This window comes from Photinus pyralis, unplaced genomic scaffold, assembly GCF_008802855.1.
Source record: "Photinus pyralis isolate 1611_PpyrPB1 unplaced genomic scaffold, Ppyr1.3 Ppyr1.4_unclustered_Scaffold6279, whole genome shotgun sequence".
NCBI lineage: Eukaryota > Metazoa > Arthropoda > Insecta > Coleoptera > Lampyridae > Photinus > Photinus pyralis.
In genome coordinates this window covers 3452-15042 of record NW_022171934.1, presented here as the reverse complement: position 1 = coordinate 15042, position 11591 = coordinate 3452, and the positions used below count along the sequence as shown (strand labels likewise).

General features: G+C 36.1%; 1 long non-coding RNA gene across 1 annotated transcript; it reads right to left on the bottom strand.

Annotated features, from left to right (window-relative positions):
- Nucleotides 1–3595: 3595 nt before the first annotated feature.
- Nucleotides 3596–5079, bottom strand: LOC116182616. Its single transcript, XR_004147571.1, has 3 exons — nucleotides 4834–5079; nucleotides 4646–4786; nucleotides 3596–4592 (listed from the first exon to the last, which is right to left on the bottom strand). It is a non-coding gene; the product is annotated as an uncharacterized LOC116182616 (long non-coding RNA).
- Nucleotides 5080–11591: the final 6512 nt, after the last annotated feature.

Sequence of the window (11591 nt, the reverse complement as noted above, 5' to 3'; positions counted from 1 at the left end):
CGGTTCAAAACAGCTCGAAAGCGGTTCATAAGCGGTTCAGAGGCGGTCCAAAGGCGGTTCAAAGCAGTTCATAAGCGGTTCAGAGGTGGTTCATAGCGATCCAATATCGGTTCAAAGCAGTTCGAAAGCGGTTCAGAGATGGTTCAAAGCAGTTCGAAAGCGGTTCAAAGCAGTTCGAAAGCGGTCCAACGGCTTTTTCAACTGATCCAAGGGCTCTACCTATCTGATCTAACGGCTTTGCCAACTGTTCCAGCGGGGTTTGCTAACTGACCTAAAGGAGGTGTGATCCTTTTAATTCCCATAGCTCGCTTTTCCGTAAAGGCATAAAGGGGTTCAGAACAGAGGACAGAAACCATTTGGTGTTGTGTTGTCGAGAAGAGCAGCCCTTCAACGATGTCTAAAGCGTGTAATTGGGGAAGACCTTGTAACTGTAGCGACTGTCGACCTGAGCTAAAGGAAAAATGTGAAATTTGCTGCGAGAGAGAAGGATACCGCGTTGGAAGTACTTTAAGAAAAGACAGAAAGGGGATAAAGTACTATGACTTTGAAACTTGTTGTCAACAATGCTATCAGGAAAATTATGGCGAGAGAGAAGAACGAATCTTTAACATGATGCTGCAAATTCTCGAGGATTCGATTAAAAATCCTCCCAAAAAGCCTCAACCTGTCCCTGTCTACGTTACCGAGCGAAAAGAAATTAAAGAGGTGTTGTGCAGATTATTCAGAAAAGAACTGTATATGTGTGAAGATGATAGATGTCGACGCAGAATACCGCAAATTCTTGATAAACTTAAAGTGAAGATTGTTTGGGAAAACAAGAACGGCGGGAAATTTGAATATGAAAGTGACGAAATTGGATACGATCATACGACTGGCTGGTTTGAACAGTATATTTTACCTGAGATAATAAAGAAAATATCGGGACCTATTTGGGTTAAAACATTGCAAATTTCCCCTACATATAGATTACCTAAGGTCGTATATGTAACAAAGGGCTAAGTTCTCCGTAGATAATGGTATAGAAAACATTTATAGTGAGGCTGATAATTTTTGCAAGAGACTACACTTCAAATTAATCTACGAAACTGTTAAAGTCGCTAAAGGTTGGTAATCCTATATACCTTGAAGATCTATTAGGAGAACCTATAATGGGTCACTTCGATGCTGAAGAAATGTAGAAAACAGCTCATCCGAGAAAGTTTTAAGGCGTAAAGGAGACAGTTAGTCGTTTACTGTAGCAATACTGATATCAATTAAGTAGCTCCGTACATGAGAAGAATATGTAAACGAATTGAAGAAATGGTAATATCGAGATATAAGCGATGAAGAGGAAAGTGTGGAACGGAATAAAAGAAAGAGTAATGTGAAGAAGAAAATCAGAAGGAAGAAAAAAGAGCTGTACAATAGCAAGTTTTGCTTAAAAAGCTCATTCTCAGACTCGTTTGTATGGTTTGACACAATGAAACAAAAAAAATAAAATTTATATCTTGCGAGCTTGGTCCTATGCTTACAGAGAAGCAAGAAAGGGTCCGTGGGAAACTGTCACATTAGATAGGTACCGCTTCAAATGTAAAATAGAACGCATTGCAGCTGTTTTGGAGCCCATATTATGTAATCGTATTAAGATGTATCAATTGCAATAAAGTAAAAATGATTGAATTTGGTTGTTTTATTTAGAAAATGACTAAATTACATGAGTATTATAAATATAATAAACGTTAGATAAAGCGCAACAACAAAGTGAGCGTACATGATAGTAGCAACATGCTTCTAATTTAGGTAAAGCTGGTTCTTCTTCCACCTCGGTGACATTTTGCGATAGAGTTTTTTTGAATGAAATCGGCTTTTTCTTTTCCTTTAACGTATACTTGGTCTGATGATGATATTAACTGGCGAAGTATAATTGGAAACATGTAGGATGGCGTATGACCATGCTCCCATTTAATTCCGTGATGGTTATGGATTAGCCAGGTAGCTTGACGTTGTAAGCCATCTGCTTTCCATTATAAATTGCAAGCTCTTTCGGTAAATCCGTTTCTTGTTTTAAAGACTTGTACATCGATTTCCCTTGACATTATGTCGTCGAAGGAACACTGAATATTGATTTCCAAAATAACAAAATGCATACTTGTCGGGCGAGCACTTTTACGCAAATACCTGATTATGTAAAATCAAAATTATAGTATTATTCAGTATAAAGCGGTCACATCATCCAATGCAATTTTATAGATAACGCGCTTCTTCGGTTCTATTGTTATCAATATGACACCTTTGGCTTAAACGCCTACAAGTTCTAACGGTTTCCTGTTAGTCTTGCACCTATATATCCTCGAGTCTAACTATTATGTCCCGCAAAATTTCTAGAAAGAATTTATACTTTTCCTATTAAAACAATGCAACTATATAGGTGTCCTTGAGTCGTAATCTTAAGCTAATTATTTCATCAGCTACGCTTTACGAAATTATCAATGGCGGCAGCTCGTGAGTAAATAGAATATAGGTATCGTTAAACTTTAGTTATAGCAAAATTTAAAATCTACTCATCTCCAGGGCATAACGATAGTCGATGTAGTGAAACAGCCGGCTTTTGAATAGGTTGAGGTAATACTCAAAAGGTGTATGGAATTGGTCAATGAAACGAAAAGTATGTATTCAAGTTTATCGTATCACCTTCAAAGTAGACCTCCTTCTAAAATAATACACTACCTGCGAGCATACTAATTTTTGAAGGTCTTCAGACTTCGGGAACCCCCCCCGCAACGTACGCATTTTCTAAACTAATAGGGTGCTTTGATCGATAATAATACAAATCTATCACCGGCCTGTACCAAATGTTTTACCTATATAATATCACGTTCTATAGAGGTATGGCGATATTGAATATAATGAGTGAAGGATGTAAATTTTTATTGCGTGTTTATCTGCATACCCCTTTGTATCAAGCTTCCTATGACATCGTTTGTCACATAGCTGTGCAATCTGTGCAGGTTTCCTGTCTAAATGGATAGCAATAAATAAAACTCCTCCTAGAAATCGTTTGATAGACATTTGTTACGAGGATGGCGGGTAAGAATGAGCTCTTTTCTATTTTTCATCAAACTTAATGTATGTAATTTTTCAGCTCAAGGTGCGGTCATAGTCTTCGGGCCTTTGCAGACGGCCTATGGTAAATACACCGCATATCTATCACACGTTTAAATATATATTTGTAGAACGAGAACTCCGAACATATCTCATACAAAAATATGGATCTGTAAGTACTTTTCATGCATCATATACCGTATTTTAATTAGCTCTTATTTAGGAACATGTTGCGATTTTACGGGGTCGGGGAGCAATCCCCGGCTCCATAAAAGTGGAGGAGGCCCTCTTCCGGGGAAAGAGGTTCCAGGTCTATAAAGACCTGGAACTCCAGCACACCTATTGGGTGTTCTATGTAAGTGTTATCATTTCAATTATAATGTATACTTCAATGAATTTTTTTTTTTCTAGAATTAATAAACCTGTTAAATTTTGTTCTGTTTTTCTTATCCGCCCCACTGCATAGATTATGATTGTATCCGTGTTCTAAGCTCTTACCTAAAATAATAAGATGCAGTGGTTAGGTATTTATCCATAATGCTATACGGTGTTATCCTTTCTCTCGTAAAAAGTCTTAAGGCGCCAGAAGCATCTCTATCCTAGTTTGGAATTAAGAAGCTTGCCTTATCACAGATATTATCAGCACATAAACTTAGTTCCCAAGAAAAATTGCGAAAACTTGTTAAACTTTAAACAGCAGCGAAATCTATAGCATTACATTAACTCGAGCTATAAAAAATTTATATCCTATAACTTTGATTGCTAGAATTAATAACACATCTGTTTTAAATCGTACGCTTACACGTATTATGAAGGTACTGCTCAAAGTGTATCAATTTGATTTAAGAAGCGTGTCGTATCATAGATATTAACAGTACATAAAGTTAGCTTCCTTTCTCCCGTAAACAAGTCTTGAGGCACCTCCTCCCACCCAACGTCCATCTCTATCCTGTTCGGGATTAAGAAGCCTGCCTTAGCACGGGTATTATCACCATATAAACTTAAATCCAAGAAAAATTAACAAAATTTGTGAGAGTTTATATAACAGCACTATTCTAACTAGAGTAATAAAAATTTATATCCTAGCACTTTGATTGCAGGAATTAATAACACATCTGTTTTAAATCGTATGCTTACACGTATTATGAAGGTGCTGCCCCCAAGTGTATCAATTTGATTTAAGAAGCTTGCCTTATCACAGGTATTATCGGCACATAAACTTTGATTCAAGAAAAATATTGATTTAGCCCCATACGAAACTTTTCTTAATAGCTGTAATTGATATGAAGGTTATATGATAAGCCTTTTCTTAATATAGATATAGCTAAAGTTGGTGTAATACATAATATTCACAATGTTATCTTATTTATCGCAACGGCATTATCCTCTACCTACTTCCCATCAATAAATCTAAGATATTATATAGGTATTATAATAATAAAGCTACGGCGCTTGCGACCGTTTAACCATGATGATGATGAAGGCAATCCTCCATTGAGGTTTGATATCGGCTAAAAAAGATATCAATGTAGGCTTTTTATTACAAAATAATTTTGATACTTACGGTCCAACTCTGATGTAGACTATGTTTTCTGCTGTCAGCTTATTACTTATAAACGCCCATATAAAATAATCGCTGAATAAATACAATAAAATGTCACGCTTTTCATTAAACTGCAAATTATGCGCGCATGGACACGTATCCCTAAGAAAAGTAAATTATAAGCAACCAAAAATTGAAAAAGGGCTTACCTGATGTATATAAGCAGCCACCTGTCTATATATCCACATACACACTTATTGAAATCGGATTGCGGATGCACGAATTTTCGCACTTTACGCATTCATACACAATAAACCCGTATATAGGTGTCGATATGGAAATGAAATGGGATAAAGTACCATATCAAATTCGCGAGCACGCGCTGCTATAAATAAACACTATCGCAAGATTGAAACTTTCCATACCAATTATTAGAATAATGACATCTGCGAACTCTGTTCTGTTATTGCTTTCGCAACTTAATAGTTATTATTTTAGATCGAGAAATGTGCAATCATTTTTGCGAGGAGTCGAGGTAAACCTGCATGTATATTACTATACGTTTTAACCGTATATTTGTAGAACAAGAAACTACTATTATTTTCGGCGGGATAAACCCAGCGAGGTATAAAACCACCATGTATTACGTTTTAATTATATATACCTATGTGTAGAACGGAGCGGGGGATTTCCAATTATGAATAACAATGCGGTCATTAAAATGGGCGTTGCTGACGTCGAGGCTCTCTTCGCCACAAATTTTATGTAAGTAAGCGCTTTAATTATAATAATAAACTTCAAATCGATATTTCAGATCTAAATAAAAACACTCTACATTTTGTTTTTGTTGTTTACCTACCCACCCCTGTTCTGGTTATAGGTTAGAATGATGGACCTCGCACCTGTCTCCTGAAATTACAATTTCCTACCCTATACCTATATGTCGCATCAATCTAATAGAGGGAGCCGGTTGAAAATATACCTCTATATGCATTACAACGCCAATAGATGGCGCCTCCGTACCATTAAAATAGGTTCGTTATAAATACAACTATCCAAGCATTATACCATAATAGTCTAATTAGCTCAATGGTTATGCTATAGGACTTGTAATCCAATGGTTGACGGTTCGAATCCGTTCCATTTAAAAAAAATTTTCAGGAGTTTCGATATAAATACAACTATCCAAGCAATATACCATAATAGTCTAATTAGCTCAGTGGTTATGCTATAGGACTTGTAATCCTATGGTTGACGGTTCGAATCCGTTCCATTTAAAAAAAATTTCAGGGTACGAAGGGGTCGAAGTTTGAGGATTCCAAGATGGCGTCCAAGAACTTGAGGATTCCAAGATGGCGTCCAAGAACTTGAGGATTCCAAGAACTTGAGGATTCCAAGATGGCGTCCAAATGACGCCTGCGCAGACGCCTGCGCAAAGGGGCGGGGCGCGCATGCGCACATCCAAACTGCTCCAAAAACACCCAAATGAACCTTAGAAATTCCCATAAGAAATAACATGGGATTTCGACCAAAAGTGGCCTAGAACTCTCCTAGCCTATTTACTGTACTGTTTACTTATGTAAAAAATGCTGTCATATTATTACCACCCACTGCCTCCACAACTATATCATGCTCAATACTCCACTTTTGTATATTTGGTGATACATTTCTAGAAATTAGTGATCCTACATTTTTGCTATGTGACGGCCACCAACATTTGGTGTTATTTTCAAATAACCATGCCATTGGAATTTCCGAGGTAGTGCAGTCTTCTTCTTCTACATCGTCCGTTCTCGTGAATGATACAACTGCATAGGCCATTTTCAATTCTTAAAAACAATGTGGTTCGCATTATGATAATGTTTGTCAATATTTATGACTGGTATTGATTAGTTAAGAGATGACAATCACAAATATAAGAGAAATCATATAACATTCGTATAATGTAAACGTAAAAGTATGTACTGGATGATCAAAAATAGCTGATAAGGATTTTCCAATTTCTCTCAAACAAATAAAAGTGAAATAAAATTTAAGTGATCTAATCAGAATGTAACAATGGCAAAAAAACATATTTATATTTAGAGTAATCGAACATTATACATTTCCTTTTAATGCTTTTTACTGAAATTGTTACTTTTTGAATTTCTTTTAAATCTATGATAGCAATTCCATGTTTTCGAGAATCACAGGGTAAGCTAAAAAATGGTTCGGATTTACTAAACCGATTTATACATAATTCACAGTTATTGTCAATTACAGTAATGTCATTTACAATACCATACATACCATTATGTAATAAAATGCAATTATCATATTTAGATTTAGAAATAGTAAACCCATCAAACTGAATATAATCAACTATTTGTACATTATTTTTACAGTAAAAAATAATAGGATACTTCTTAGAGTTCTCATAAGTTACAGAAAGACACATTTCTTCACGTAACCTATTTACAAATTGTTGCAAATAGTTACCCGAGTTTTGCAATTTATGTTTAATTTCTTGCATAAAGTTTTCAAACTTAAACGCACTAAATTTGTCAAGTGATCCCAGTTCTTTAACGTCTGCAGCTAAATGTATTAAATTGTGTACATTATATGACAGAAACTCTTCTCCATATAAATCTCCATAGAATTTAACGAACCACACTAGTAGGGATTCTGCGTATTTGTTTAACTTAAAACATAATTCTGAATCAATTAAGATTCTTAAGGCAACACTTAAAGAAACAAAATGTTCGTAATAAATATTAGGTAATCTATTTAGCAAGAGAATTGGTCCAGAATATAGTAAAAATTGGCGAAATTCAGTAGCCTTCCAATTATCTACTTCTAAAAGAGTTCTAGGTAACCTGGCAAATTCCTTAGTTATGTTGGTGGGGTTGGGTCGGTGATTAATAATTCGAATTTAGGCTAGCGGTTAGAGTTTTATTATATACACGTAACACTACTTAACACTAATGAAATATATACACCTACAACACTAAAGAAGTTTATAAGTTCGTAAAACACAAGGAAACACACGATACCGCGATCACGTCTGAGGAGCAGTCTCTCCCTTACTACCAATCGTTACCGTGGCAATCTTACGGAAAGATGTGCAACGTCGATGGCTTATGAAGGCAGAGACCCAGGTATTAGTTAAAGAGTAAACCCAACTGTGTAGCCTGTTGCTCTTCTTGCCGATGAGAAGTTTCTTGATGACGGTTATACTGGGGTGGCTAGTGTTGTGAGGGTTGGCGTTCCTTACAGTGCTCTCTGTCGGCCGCTTCTTGTAGCGCGTGCGGGGGCGTCTGTAGATGGGGTAGGAACATGTGCGCGTGCACCTGTTACTTTAGCGGGGTTGCTACGTTTGGCGTGGGGTGGCGCACTTGGCGTACCCCGTGTTTGTGTGTGGGTGCGAGGGGGCGTAACAGTTATAGATTTTTTCATATTAACAAAAGATTCGGAAATTAAGTCCACTTCTTTTAATCTAATATTGGCTCGACCTTTAACCCAAAATTGCAGAAGACGTTTTGTTACACCGAGGCACACTAGATGCATATAATCAAGTGGCACCTGTGAAACCATTCCAAGCCTAATTTTTCTAAGCATGACTCTCGTATGTGATGTTCAGGTTGGGTTTTGCGTTTAAATGTAGTGTCCATTCTCAGTGGATTGTTCACTTCAGGAAACACCACCCTGTTTTGAATGAAATCGCCTTCTTGGGTGCATTTACCACAACCAAAGTATCCAGAATGGCCTTTTATACCACATACAAAGGCCTTAGCAGGAGCATCACATATTATAGCATTTAATTTTACATTTACTTGTACCCCATTCATTGTTAAACCGTTTGTTGACACTTGTAAATAATCCTCAACAAAGGGTTTAAGATACTCATTTGCATCTGCCGGTTTTTTTTTTCAAAGTAGACGCCAATCACAAACGGCTTAGTATAAAAGTCTGCCACTATTGAACCTAAAATAGGCCAAAATTGATTTGATGAACTTTTACACAAAGGTAAGCCGTCAACGTTGATGTCAATTTTAATTATTTTTGGTATATCTATAAAAAATCTTCTTAATGAGTACTGGATTCCACTGGCCAGTCCTAGATGAGCGTACAGTCCTCCACAAGCTAATTTGGTCAAATAATTACATGTCGTAGCTCTTGGAGTTCGCAATAATGTTCTAACATCCGAAGGTAAATCGTGTCCGTGGCGCCTCAATATATGCAATAATTTATTTGCAGTTGCGTGTGTAACATTACATTGAATTACAAATTCAGACAATTCTTTTCTCAAATTTTCATCATTGGGACATGAAGTTGTAACAAATTCATTCGCAGATGGATGTAAACTGCCCTCGGACAAATCTGAATCTGACAAGGAAGCATGTCCATCATAATCAACACCATCATGCACAGCTACAGTACATTCTTCTTTAATAAGAGGTTCCCGAGGAGGTTCCACATCATAAGAGCTGTTCTCTGGGTTGTCACAATATTGGTTTTCAGATGTAGGTGTATTTAAAGTTATTGTTGTATTGTCTTGTCTCTCCTTATCACTTCTGGAAATTTGGTCTACCTCCAACTTTATCAGCTGATTTCTACGCCTTTTACTGATTAAATGGTACCTAATCTTTTGGCATGATCGATGGTCGAGGATAGTTATATCTAGGTAGCAGTTGTTGTCGATGTGGTTCTATAGTTGTTGTAACACTGAAGACGAAAGGCCAAAATAAGATACACAAAGAAAATAAAATGGTTACTTTCACACAAAAGTAAACTATTTACTGTTGCATTTAAAGTTAACTGCCTAATAATTGTTTATTTACCTACGATTCGCTTATGAACGATTTAATCTTTACTAATCGATAATTTTAATGTTGATATTCCTACTGGGGTTCCTACATTTTGAAACAATTAATTTGAGCAATTACAGCAAATATTTTGAATATCTTGTCTGTTCGAGAAGACTCGCCTATTAATGGCCCTCGGCCAGTTTAAAACACAGTTAAAAGAATCTTGTCTTTATTTGCAAATTGCAGTAAAGTGTAACTTGATGTGAATATTATGTACATTCATTTACTTCGGATAATAATTTATGTAAACGGAAAGGAGATGGAGTTGAACGGAACGTATAGTGAGAATCGACCTCTAGCTGCTTTCTTTTGTTACATTTTCATGATAAAATCCAATCACATATATGTACCGTTACGATCCAATTTATTTAAACTCAGGAAATTGTAACCTTGACACTGAATTATAAGATCATAAAAGAAATGGAAAGAAAGGTCATGTACCTTACCTAATACAGAATTATGTTATTTTCCTGCGTACGTAATTTATGTTTAATCTCTATTTGACTTACCCAATTAGTTTATTTTGTATGATGAAACACGATTAACAACAACACGTTTACCACTTTCACGCCGGTTATATTTATTGGTTAGGTCAAACAATGTTTGACAAACACTGTAAAAAAATGACAATATGAGAAACTTCGCAAAAAACGTGTAAGCGACACCGCCGCAAGACCCATCTAGTGGATTTAGGTGTATACCTACGAAAGGATTGGTATGTAGGTATATTTTAAATGCAATAATTGAGGAAAAATTAATTATAAATTATTATAATTATTAGCTGATATGAAGCATAGTAGTTTACACCTCGAACCGACAATAGCGCCACGTAGGATTGTCGCCACTTTAAGGGCAGGTTACATAAAAGCAAAATTACATAAAGAACATATATGATGGTTTAGATAAAAAAAAGTATGTTGAAAGGGTGTTAAAAGTAATACGTCTCTTCAACGTAAGCGATATGAAACTGTATCTTTAAGATGTAACATTTATGTTTATGAGATATATCATTTTGTTCTATAACGTTTTACGTTAAAGTTTTGTACCCGCAACGTCAGTGTTGATTACATGCCTTTTTGTTACAGATAGGTAACAACCAGGTTGCATTCTATATAACATTTATGTTGGTAAAATGTAGTAAAGTAATATCGCCGTTAAAACATTGCGGCAATGTTGACGTTTTGCAACATATGTTATGTAACTTATTGCTTCCCAGTTATGTAACAGCAACATGATAGGTTTGCTGGGTGGTTTTAGTAGACATTTTACCCACAATTAATGGTCTGTGCACTTTACTTAATCACTAACGACTATGTACTAGGTATTAAGTATCACTATTTATACAAAATATATAAGATAAAATAAGAATTAATTCGTTTAAAAGTCAATCTTTTTTGGTAAAACTCTAGGACAAACAACAGAAACTCAAACACGTACACATAAAACGAAAAATAGCAGCAAGATACTTGTCCGTTGATGGTCTGTGGATACTTGTTGGTTTGGTAGGATGACGCGTGGATGACACGACGCATGGCAAGTGCAACATGTAAACATCCGATTAGCGATTACAGACTTCTACATAGCGTCATGGTGACAGACAGTTGAAAAATTCGCCTACTAGTTTCACAGATGACAGCACAAGACAGCTGACCAGATGCGCGATTTGGAGAGACACCCCCCTGGCGCGAACGTCAGTCTCTCGTTTTGCGTGTACTTGTAACCATCTAACGAAGTTTACGCTCGCGTGGAAATTAAATACTAGTGCATCAAGTTAAATTTAGAATGCCGTTAGCTGGCGGAAATAAGTGTATTTATATAAATTGCGATAAAACTCGTAGAAATTTTAAAGGACTAGGGTAACCGGTACAGTTGTTGTCACCCGCACAGTAATTGACACGTCACAATTTATATGAATAAAACAAGTTTCCAAAGATTATTTCTTATTTGGGGTTATAATATAATAAGGTGGCAATACTTTTACAATCGTGTAGTAATTATCTAGCTTTTTAGTTGGCAGAGAGCTAAATGCGCGGGAAAAGTTGGTCAGCGTCAGTTGTGATTCGTGTTTCTGTAAGGTAGGTAACCATTTTCGTTAGTAGACATCCGAATGTAATGTCTTA